Source organism: Eschrichtius robustus, chromosome 5, assembly GCF_028021215.1.
Source record: "Eschrichtius robustus isolate mEscRob2 chromosome 5, mEscRob2.pri, whole genome shotgun sequence".
Lineage (NCBI taxonomy): Eukaryota > Metazoa > Chordata > Mammalia > Artiodactyla > Eschrichtiidae > Eschrichtius > Eschrichtius robustus.
The window spans coordinates 140,928,527-140,938,032 of NC_090828.1; the positions used below are offsets into that span (position 1 = coordinate 140,928,527).

Sequence of the window (9,506 nt, forward strand, 5' to 3'; positions counted from 1 at the left end):
TCCTCTGAAAGGGTACTTTTTAAATAAGACTTCAAGTAAGCACCCAAATGTTTCTCGACCACCTCATATATGGGTCAGTGAGGTTGGATTTAAAGTCTAGGTGGACAGTATTAGCATACCAAGTATCCAAGTGGCTGATGCATGCCTTTGAAAAAAACATAACTATCTGGTTTCTTATTTTGGATCTGTTGACCTTGGACTCATCTCTCACACTTTCATTTACTGGTCTATGAAATGCATTTCAAATGATCTCTTGAGCTGCAGTAATGATACTTAAAGTGTGACACCTCACAAAGTCCTCAGAGACTCATGGAACTGAACAAAGAGAATCACACAGGGTCATTCTCCTTCATGACTAAATTGCCTGCACTTATCACTGCAATTATATGAGTCACATATGAACAATTTTATTCCCCTTAATTTGAAGATGTGGGATGGAGGTCACTTTCAGTACATGGAAACTACATATTTAATGGTAGTTGTAAGAAGTATTCCAAATTTCATGTCAGCCATTGGTCCATTTTGAGCATACGGTTTGCTAGCATTGAGTACTGTGTTCCAGTTCAGCTCAGACTTGCTCCACCCGATGGAAGCCAGCCGGGAAGTCCAGAGGGCAGTAGCCCAGCCTTTCCTGCAAACCCACCATGCAACCCACCCAGACCAGAACCCTGCCCACAGGTGGCCAAGAGAGGAGAGAGGGGGCGAGAGAGAGAGAGGGAGAGAGGGCAGGCTGTGGGGGAGAGGGCAGCTCCCCGAGGGAGGGCAGTCTGCTCCAGCTGGGCCAGGAAGTGCTGCGGCTGCTCCTCGCAAGGTGCCCTGCCAGCCCCACCCGCTGCTCTGTAAGAGCAATATCCATGAGCATGCCAGCGGGGCCTGAGGCCTCAGATAGGTCTTGTGTCCTTGGGACCAAAGGGCACACAAGTTTGTACTATGGGGTCCAGGTGCAAAAGGACAGTCGTCCTCTTGGCTTGTCCCTGCCTTGCCAAGGGAATGTCCTTCCCTTGGGAAAGGGAATGACTGTGCTGGAGTCGGCTGCGGCCTGCAGCCCCGGCCTTGTGAATTTCTCAGAGCTCCCAGTACAGGAAGAACTCAAGGACGTAGGGAGCCGGCTGCCTGCGCGTTAGGGGGTCCCCTCAGTCAGCGCCCCCGCCCACCCCATTGCCCTGAGTCTGGGTGGGGCTGTGAGGTTGAGGGGCTGGAATGCTGCCTCCTGCCAGTGTTGCCGCAGGGGGCCGCCGAAGGCCACTGGGATGTAGCGGGCAGGTGGGATTTTAGGATGGGGAGGGCAGTGGCTGGAGGGCGGGGAGGGAGGAGGGACGGGGGGTCTTTGGAAAGAGCTGCGGGAGATGGAGGGGGTGGGAGGCTAAAGCCTTCAGCAGCTGGTGTCCCCAGGAGGTCTGCAAACAAAGTAATAACCAGGTCAGTAACCCTGCTCCTGAGGTCAGGGGAGATTGGGCAGGTTCCAGGTGATATGTTCTGACGCCAGGGCCCCAGAAGCCCACGGCCTGCTCTGGCCACTCTGGCTCCCCACGTGGCTCTGGACCAGGCACAGCGAGGTTCCTGCTTGCCAGGTCTGGGTGCACCACCGGCTGGCCCAGGCGCTAGGCCTCGCTTCTGCTGCCCATGCCTCCTACCAGCTGCGTCTGGAAAGTAGGAGGCGGGCCAGCCTGCTGTGTGCCTGAGACCAGGGGCCTCCAACATTTCAAGGTCCTGGTGTTCTCTGTGCCCTCCCATCACAGGATACTCCGGATCCGGCCCTGCTGGGTTCCGAGAGCTCACGAGGTCCAGCTGCTGGGGCTGAGGGGGTAGGGACTTCAGGGCCTTGGGCCCTTGGTCGTACGAGCGTCCGCAGGGCCGTCATGCAGCCCAGCCAGAGCCCTGACAGCCTCTACTGCAGGGCACCACTTGTCCCAACCCACCTGGAGCCAGCAGGGCCCAGAGGGCACAGCCCAGCTCTAGGGCCCTTCCCCACTTTTCTTTTTCATTCCCTTCTTCTCTTTCCACCAGAACAGGCAGAACTGGATGATGAAGGAATGAGCGACCCCAGACCTTACATAACCTGGGTTACCTTGTCGACCTGTCCTTGCACAGTGTTCTGAGAGGCTGTTCTTCAAGAACCTTCTCTGCCTGAACTCTCACTCCCCCTCGAGGCTTACTGAAACCTAAGGAGCTCTGTGAGCTCTGTCCAGTCCAGGCCTTTCTCTTGCTCTGGAAGCCTGTTTAGCACCTGGTCATTTTCTAGTTGTTCTATGAGTATTTGGCTGGTCTCTCCAGTAATGAAGTAGGACTCTCGGATGCAGGGACCCCTGGGTCATGCTGGCCCAAAATACGCCTCCACCCCAAACTGCTCACTCTCTCCAAACACATTCAGAACTTTCTTTTTTAACCATATTTCTGATGGGTAGAAATGAAAGTGAAAAGTTATTTCTGGGTAAGCAAGATATAGATGTACCTTAAAAAAAAATTTTCCCCCCAGCTGGGTCCAAATTCTACTTTAGAAATTTCAGAGGCTAGTAGAAAACAGGGAGAAAAAGTTTTGAATTTTGAAAAAAATTGGAAACAAGAGTTTCCAGATGCTGGACCAGGGTCTGGTAAGGATTTTGAGGTGCCAAGGGCCACCCCCCAGGAGTTTGCTATGCCTCTATAGAGGATCCAGCTAACTTCACTGCCCACTTAATCTCATTCTCTTGAGCCCGGCACACATTCTCTAGGAGCATAGGCTGGGCTGAAAGTTCTGGCCCACCCAGAACAGCGCCAAACCTCCACAGAAGACAAGCCCACCAATTCTGGGGACCGGTCCTGAAGATTTCCTGCTAATTATTAAAAAAATTAACATTGAGAGGGGGGCCAAAATGATTTCCTTCCTTTTAATTTAACTGGAATTACAGGCTGTTAGAGCTAGAAAGATCATTAGGGTCCTGGCATCTGTCCTTTCCACTCAAGCAAAGACCCAAGCTGAGGGGACTGAACATAGGCAAAACACTCTTTGACATAAATCATACCAATGTTTTCTTAGGTCAGTCTATGAAGGCAATAGAAATAAAAGCAGAAATAAACAAATGGGACCTAATCAAACTTACAAGTTTTTGCACAGCAAAGGAAACCATAAACAAAATGAAAAGACAACCTACAGATTGGGAGAAAAATATTTGCAAACGATGTGACTGACAAGGACTTAATTTCCAAAATATACAAACAGCTCATACAACTCAATAACAAAAAACCAAACAACTCAATCAAAAAATGGGCAGAAGACCTAACTAGACATTTCTCCAAATAAGACATACAGATGGCCAACAGGCACATGAAAAGATGCTCAACGTCGCTAATTATTAGAGACATGCAAATCAAAACTACCATGAGGTACCACCTCACACTGGTCAGCATGGCCATCATTAAAAAGTCTACAAATAACAAATGCTGGAGAGGGTGTTGGAGAAAAGTGAACCCTCCTGCACTGTTGGTGGGAATGTAAACTGGTGCAGCCACTATGGAAAACAGTATGGAGGTTCCTCAAAAAACTAAAAATAGAGTTACCATGTGATCCAGCAATCCCACTCCTGGGCATATATCTGGACAAAACTCTAATTTGAAAAGATACATGCACCCCTATGTTCATAGCAGCACTATTTACAATAGCCAAGACATGGAAACAACCTAAACGTCCATTGACAGATGAATGGATAAAGAAGATGTGGCACACACACACACACACACACACACACACACACACACACACACAATGGAATACTACTCAGCCATAAAAAAGAATGAAATAAGGCCATTTGCAGCAACATGGATGGACACAGAGATTGTCATACTAAGTGAAGTAAGTCAGAAAGAGAAAGACAAATACCATGTGATATCACTTATATGTGGAATCTAAAATATGACATAAATGAACTTGTCTACAAAACAGAAATAGACTCAGAACAGACTTATGGTTGCCAAGCGGAAGGGGGGTGGGGGAGGGATGGATTGGGAGTTTGGGATTAGCAGATGCAAACTATTATAATATATATATGTATAACTAGGGACTTCCCTGGTGGTCCAATGTCTAAGACTCTGTACTCCCAATGTAGGGGGCCCAGGTTCAATCCCTAATCAGGGAACTAGATCCTACCTACCGCAACTAAGAGCACGCCACAGCTAAAGATCCTGCACGCCAGAACGAAGATCCCGCGTGCTGCAACTAAAACCTCACAAGGCCAAATAAAATATAAATAAATATTTAAAAATATTTATGCATATATGTATAACTGAATCACTTTGCTGTACGCCAGAAACTAACTTTTTTTTTTTTTGCTTTGGTCTGAAGCAGCTCCAGGGACAACATTCAGCCTCTTGCACCGAGTGGTCAAACAGCTGCAGGTTATTACAGGAGCTGGAGAACATTCAGTATTTATTAATTAATTAATTTATTTTTGGCTGCGTTGGGTCTTCGTTTCTGTGCGAAGGCTTTTTCTAGTTGCGGCGAGCGGGGGCCACTCTTCATCACGGTGCACGGGCCTCTCACTATCGCGGCCTCTCTTGCTGGGAGCACAGGCTCCAGACGCGCAGGCTCAGTAGTTGTGGCTCACGGGCCCAGCTGCTCCGCGGCATGTGGGATCTTCCCAGACCAGGGCTCGAACCCGTGTCCCCTGTATTAGCAGGCAGATTCTCAACCACTGCGCCACCAGGGAAGCCCTAACACAACATTTTAAATCAACTATATTTCTTTCTTTCTTTTTTTATAAATTTATTTATTTATTTATTTAAGCTGTGTTGGGTCTTCGTTTCTGTGCGAGGACCTTCTCTATTCGCGGCGAGCGGGGGCCACTCTTCATTGCGATGCGTGGGCCTCTCACTATCGTGGCCTCTCCCGTTGCAGAGCACAGGCTCCAGACGCGCAGGCTCAGCAGTTGTGGCTCACGGGCCCAGTGGCTCCCCGGCATGTGGGATCTTCCCAGACCAGGGCTCGAACCCGTGTGCCCTGCATTGGCAGGCAGACTCTCAACCACTGCGCCACCAGGGAAGCCCCAAATCAACTATATTTCAATAAATTTTTTAAAAGAGAAAAAAATGGTTATGATGGTAAATTTTATGAAGTATATTCTATCACAATAAAAAATTTTTTTTAAAGATTTCATTTCAAATTCTGGAAGGGCAAATACCCTACTGGGCAACACTTGGGGGTGTCATCGTAGCTGGGATGCCCTCACACTGACCCCATGAATGGCTTGAGACAGAGTAGTCTCAGAGTAGTCCCTTGCCATCATGTGGAATAAGCCAAAGAAACCAACTCTGTTACAGAATATTATGACTCTGATGGCCCCACCACTTCTCAGTGTTGCCCAGTGGGCTGCTCAGATCCATCCCATGGCACTTGGAAAGAGTTACCCCTCACTCTCCTTGGAGGAGGCTTTCAACTGTCACAAGTAGCCAATTAATTTGAACTACCCCCGGGTACTCTGTCCTGGACACTTGACACCTTGACTCAGATAGGAACTAGGGGAGGACTTTGTTCACAAGTTCCAAAATTTATGAACGGGATTCACAGCAACATCTGGTAGAAGCAACAAAAAGCAGTTTTGGCTACAGCAACAACATGCCAGCCAGCAGCGTGCCTGCTGCTGCCATCTGGAAGACCTGTTAGAAAATCAAGAGCAGTCATTCGGTCTGAGATCAAACCATTCTGCTTGCTGGACCAATTGTTTCAATGTTTTATTATTATTACTTAGGTATTGTAAGGCCAACAGATTAGGAGACAATTGCCACTGAAAACAGTTTATTGTGCTCAACATTCCCAAGAGAGGGAGTAGGGACGCATGTGGAGGCATGGGACACAGAGACTGACCAAGGGGAAGTCAAGAGGCAGAGGCAGGGCAACGGGACTTAGGATTGGCTAGTCTGAATAATTTCAGGGGCTCAAGGGCATAGAAACGGTCCCTGTTTTATCATGTCTTTTAAATTTTTGTTAAGAGCTACACATGATGTATCGGGTAGAAAGAACTGAGGTAAATAGGCTTTTAGTGTGAGCTTTTGTATTTTTCTGGCTAGGAACCAGGCTGTATTTATTGTTTGCTCTAGTTGTAGGTGTCAGAGGCTAAAATTTCCTCCGGTGTTCTTATTTTTGTATCTTGTGTTGTCTTTGGCTTTCCCATTAGACCTCTTACACAGATTCTGAGCCTAGCAGTTCCTTCAGCTATAGTCCCCTATTATTGTAACACAGGAGCTTTAGTTATGTGGTGGTAAGACCTGGGCGGAGGGGAAGTGTCTAGAATCCTATGGCTAGGGCTTAGTCTTTTCCTGAGCACCTGCCCCTGGCCTGTGACCTTCACAAGTGTTTCTGAGCTTCTGTTCCTCCCTTTATGTGACACAGGATGGCGAGAGAGGGTTGGAGCTCCGTATCTCCCTTCCCCCAGGTTGGGTATGCTCTGTAACAGTTTCCCTGAGGATGGGCCTTTGTTAGGGAGGACAGGCTGCGCTGGTTCGTTTCCGAACGGTTCCTTTCTCCCTCCCCTTGCCAGAAGCACCGGGGGCTTCTTCTCCAGTCCTGACCCGGAGCACCTGGTAGGTAGGGCTCCTGGAGTAAAACCCACAAGTGTGACGCTCAGTGAGCCTCCGAGTTTTCCTACAAGTTGCTGACTCTGGCAGCCGCTTCTGAGCCTGGTGAGGCCTGGCTCTCTGTCCTCACTCTTCTCTCCAGTTTTCGAGGCAGCAGGTGGCCCCGCGACCTCAATTTCCTCATGATCTAAGACGAGTGGCTAAACTGTGGTTTTCTCAGCTTTTTCCTTATTGTGAGGACAGGAATGACTTCCAAGCTCTCTGCATGCCAGATCAGAAACCACTGTAGCCTACTGTAACTTCCACGCTAAAAATTAATATGATTATGGAGATAATCCCCGCCCCCCGCGCAGAAGTGTGAATGAATACACGCGTGCGGTAGTGCGCTCCTGGGGACAGGGCCTCGGGCCTGCGCGTAAGCTCCCTGGATTAACTGATCCGACAGGGCAAAGGGATGGAAAACGGAGGAAGGCGTTTCGTGACTCATGTTTGTGGCTTTGGCTCCCCTTTCGAAGGGAAGTGTGCCCGGGCTGGGGTGCGGGGGGCGTGGCGTGCGGGCGCGGCCCGCAAGCCCGCGTTGCCCCCGTGAGAACCCAGGACCCCTAACCACTGGACCACAGGGCAAACGCAGCGGCCGCCGGGCCAAAGAGAGCTAAAACCGTCGGGGAAGGCTCCGATCCCCTCCGCAGCCTGCCCCTCGCCCCTCCGCGGACTCAGCTCCGCAGCGGCCGCCCCACCTTCCCCGCAGGCCCGGGAGCCAGGCTGCGGCAGCGCCGCCCTCGAGGGAGGGGCCGGGCCCGGGGCGCCCTTCACGGCGGCGGTCTAATACTCACATACTGGAGTAAACATTTAACCTGTAACTACTACTGTTACTCACACCTGTAGTGGATATGGTACCGCATGTAACTCACTGGTAGAACAACTAGTCAATGACGTGATGAAAATCGACGCTTCCGGTTAATACGCTGACGGATGGGGCCCAGAGCTTCCCGGGCCTCAATTTCTCTAGGTTTAAATGGAGAGAGACATTTAATTTGACGTGAGGTGTGCTAGTGGAAAAAAGCCAAACTGTGGCAAGTTTAAAGAGTAAGAAAAAAAAAAAAAATTCAACATTCCCATACCGGGAGTCGAACCCGGGCCGCCTGGGTGAAAACCAGGAATCCTAACCGCTAGACCATATGGGAACTGTCGAAAGAGATTCTTCCTCGATGCAACATATATTATTTCCGTCAGCTTGTCGTCAGCGCCACCACACCACATCTGCGCACCTCAGGCCTTGCTCCCGCTGGTAGAAATCCGTGCTGACTGCGGCTGCGCGAGCCCGGGCTTCACGGACCCGCCCGCCTACGCAGCGCCGGCCGGCACATCCGGGCCCCTCCCAGGGGCGGGAACTCCTCCTCCCGGAAGTGTTCCCAAGAACAGAAGCGAAGGTGGCTGGGCGCTAGTCGTTGTCACCTTCCGCACTAGCACACCCCGCTGGGATCCTGGCCGCCACCAAAACCCAACTTCAACAGTAAATAACGGAGGGCTATTGCTTGTCCTTCGATGTCAACTGACATGTAAAACAAAAGACACCCCTTCTCCCCCCGCCCCAGGACCGGGTTCCCCGTGAAAATCTTTTCCTCCAAAAGCAAAAACGGGGTGTTATCTTTCACTCATTTTAGCTTGAAGATCTCACAGGTTGGCACTTTGTTGGTAACGGGTTTTGGTCTGAAATTCAACCTTTTGTGTGGGTGGAGGGATGCCCTTTTTTCCTCCGGTCACAGCGTTTCCTTTTCAGTGTTTCAATTAGGCTTTTTCACGGACGACTCAAGTTCAACGTAGTTCCCCGCCCCCCCGGCCGGGCCAAAAAAAAAAAATTCCCTCCAACCAGAAAATGTGCTCTACTGCGGTTAAAGTATGTATTAAAGCCTCAAGAATTAAAACAGTGTGGTTCCTGTGTCTGACATTAAGATCAATGAAACAGAATGGAACCGCCAGAATATGGTACGGGTATACAACATTGAGATTAATCGAAAGAAAAAGGTGGCATCACAAATGGGCGATAAGGGTGGTCCCCTGTATGTGGACCTGTGGTAGAAAAGAGTAAGTTGAGTGCAGGACTCACCCTGTACCTCACCTGAAAACACAAAAGTTCTTGAGGAAAACACTGGCGAATTCCCTTACCGTCACATCAACTGCAATCCCAAAGCAAGAAATCATACAACAGCTGATTGATAAATTCAACCGTACTAAGAAAACTAACCTAAAAACACAAGAGCTGAGAGATGCTCATGATAGCTTTCACCCTGCTCTTTGAGCTATTCATTTGGTCTGTGAAGTTTAATGTAATGTGTTTTATTTTATAATAAAAAGTTTGGTTTGTTTTTTTTTTAAACCACCATAAGCAAAATTAAAAGACAAACTGGGAAAAAAAATTTACATCTCATATTATGAACAAAAAACTAACATCCACCAAACATAACAATTAGCTCCTAGAAACTGCTAAAAATATCAACAAGCCAGTAGGAATATGAATTGACACAGAGTTCCTGGCCCTTCAACAAATTAAAAGACTCACTCTTGGAAAGATAAAGGCAAGTTTTTAAAAGCCTGAATGGTCTCTTGAAAGATTTCCCTTGAAAATCTAGGTCCGATCCTTTTTACTTTCTGGCTTAAAACCTGCCAAGCGCTTCCCATCTACTCGGGTGTGTGTGTGTTTTATTGATGAGGAATCATTCTGTCCTGATCTGTTAGCTGTGTACGGTTTTTTCCTCCATCAAAATCACTTTTAAGGATCTAGTGAAACTGAAGCACCTACCTCTTGTCCTTCCCTGCCACTAGCTGTGCAATATTTCATCCTTTAATGAAAAACCACAGCTGATTTATGCATCAGGTTGTTACAGTTGTTCAGTGATATGAACTAACCTAACAGGTTTGTGCCTGCCCCACATGAATATGTCCTGAGACAACAGTAGTAG

The 9,506-nt window shown here is 48.7% G+C and overlaps 1 non-coding gene across 1 annotated transcript; it reads right to left on the reverse strand.

Annotated features, from left to right (window-relative positions):
• Nucleotides 1–7,658: 7,658 nt before the first annotated feature.
• On the reverse strand, nt 7,659–7,730 carry TRNAE-UUC (transfer RNA glutamic acid (anticodon UUC)). Its single transcript has one exon. It is a non-coding gene; the product is annotated as a tRNA-Glu (tRNA).
• Nucleotides 7,731–9,506: the final 1,776 nt, after the last annotated feature.